Source organism: Rhinopithecus bieti, unplaced genomic scaffold (assembly GCF_001698545.2).
Source record: "Rhinopithecus bieti isolate Rb0 unplaced genomic scaffold, ASM169854v2 scaffold_72, whole genome shotgun sequence".
Taxonomy (NCBI): domain Eukaryota; kingdom Metazoa; phylum Chordata; class Mammalia; order Primates; family Cercopithecidae; genus Rhinopithecus; species Rhinopithecus bieti.
The window spans coordinates 59671-62417 of NW_016803042.1; positions in this window are offsets into that span (position 1 = coordinate 59671).

Sequence of the window (2747 nt, forward strand, 5' to 3'; positions counted from 1 at the left end):
AACTTAAAATATAATAATAATAAATGAATAAAAATAATAATACTAACAATATTTCTAGAGATATAGTTCCCTTAAATTAACATAAAAAATCAAATTTACAAAAAACAGCATAATGTGCATTTTTTCAATAATGCTCATACCTTTTCATTTTTCCATAAGTTATTGGGGAACAGGTGGTGTTTGGTTACATGGGTAAGTTCTTTAGTGGTGATTTGTGAGATTTTGGTGCACCCATCACTCAAGCAGTATACACTGCACAATATTTGTAGTCTTTTATCTCTTACCCCCCCCCCCACTCTTCCCTCCAAGTCCCCAAATTCCACTGTATCATTCTCATGTCTTTGCATCCTCATAGCTTACCTCCCACATATCAGTGAGAACATACAATGCTTGGTTTTCCATTCCTGAGTTACTTCACGTAGAAGAATAGTCTCCAGTCTCACTCAGATCACTGCAAATGCTGTTAACTCATTCTTCTTTATGGCTACATAATACTCCATCATATATATATATTTACTACAGTTTATTTATCCACTTGTTGATTGATGGGCATTTGGGTTGGTTCCACGATTTGGCAATTGTGAATTGTGCTGCTATAAACATGCGTGTGCAAGTATCTTTTTCAAATAATGACTTCTTTTCCTCTGGATAAATACCCAGTAGTGGAATTGCTAGATCAAATGGCAGTTCTACTTTTAGTTCTTTAAAGAATCTCCACACTGTTTTCCATAGTAGCTGTACTAGTTTACATTCCCACTAGCAGTGTAGAGGTGTTCCCTGTTCACCACGTCCACACCAACATCTACGGTGTTTTGATTATTTATTATGGCCATTCTTGTAAGAGAGTTTTGTGGTTTTGATTTGCATTTCCCTGATCATTGGTGATGTTGAGCTTGGTTCTGATTTGCATTTCCCTGATCATTAGTGATGTTGAGCATTTGTTCATGTTTGTTGGTCATTTGTATATCTTCTTTTGATAATTGTCTATTCATGTCCTCAGCCCACTTTTTGATGGGATTGTTTGTTTTTTTCTCACTGATTTGTTAGAGTTTGTTGTAGATTCTGGATATTAGTCCTTTGTCAGATGTATAGATTGTGAAGATTTTCTCTCACTCTGTGGGTTGTCTGTTTACTCCGCTGTTTTGTGCAAAAACTCTTTAGTTTAATTAGGTCCCAACTATTCATCTTTGTTTTTACCACATTTGCTTTTGGGTTCTTGGTCATTAAATAATGTGCATTATTTTAAATGCATTCCCCAAAAGACTATTATACTGTAGGAATCCTTTACATTGGAGTCCTCCCATTCATTCACAAGATGGCTGGGTCTATAAAAGTACAGTTTTATATATAGTAGAGTATAATGGGAAAACCAATAGCTTGTTGTCAAAGAGATTCAGGGTGCATTCTTACCAGCTTGTCATCTTAGGTAAGTTATTTAACTCATCTGTCTCCATTTTCTTAATAGCAGAATTAGAATATTATCATCTACTTTTCAGGCTGGAGGGAAGACTAAGGATCTGGTCTGTAGTACATGCTTACTACATTCCTTAAATTTTAGGAATTCATTTATTTTTTAAAGCAAGGTATACACTTGCTGTAGCATCACATAAAATAAATTTTGGCTGAAAGGCATTTATATTTTAAACACAAGCTGCAAAATGCTTAACCCAGGCTGGGAATCTTGTAAGCACTCAATAATCCTATATGTGTGATATTCATTATTCAAAACATATTTTATGAGTACCTTTCTACAGGGTCTGTGCTAGGTATTAGAAGTCAATTCCTCTGATAAAGTCACAAATGGGAGCTGTCTTACATGCTTTATTTCCAGCTCTGTCTAGTACAATAAGAGACTTGATTGGCAAGAGCTAATGCCCCCTTGACTTAGAGTTGTGTTTCAGGAAAACAGAAATAATTAATTATTAGTAAAATAAAACAGGTGCCCAAATGCCAGTTTTATTTATGCCAGTTGTCCTTGCCTGACTTCCCTCTTGCCAATTCATTTAATCCACTTCAACATGTTGGTCAGAACACTGGGTTCATTCCATTCCTTTAAGTATATAGTACAATAAAGTAGGAAACTTCATTCTAAACAAAGCTTCAAAATTGATCTCCTTAAAACAACAGAGAAAACAATCATGAGATGGACAAGAAAAAATAAAAATTTCTCAGGGGTGAAATGTACTTTCTTAGATCCAAGCAAGCAAATATATTTGCAGAACTCCATCTCAGAAACAAAATGTAATTGCATTGACAATGAACACTGCCTTATCTTTTTCCATATCATAAATGCTAAAAATATCTGTACTTTTGAGAATTTGACTTGACAGCTCAATTTTTTAGAGATCAATGTTTGCCATACCAGAGTACCATTGCCTTAGGTGATCATACTAAAAAATTACAACTCTATGCTCCTATGTTATGTAATAAATGTTTTGAATATTACTGGGTTTAACATACAGGATTTGAACTAAGCAAAAAGAAAATCAAGCCCTTCCTCCTCCAAGACAACACTTACGGTGATCCAGTCTCTCAGCACAATTTGCACTATTGATGCAAAAATGTTACTCCAGGCCTATCCACCTAAAAAAACGGAGTTTCAGACACCAGTTTTCCACCTTCTGCTACCAGTTCATTAGTGAACACTCAAAACAGTTTTTGCTGCCCCACATAACCTCACAACGGCAAAAGTCAGATAATGAATATTCATTTGGTTATTTTCCCCTAGGTAGCATCTGAATATGAAT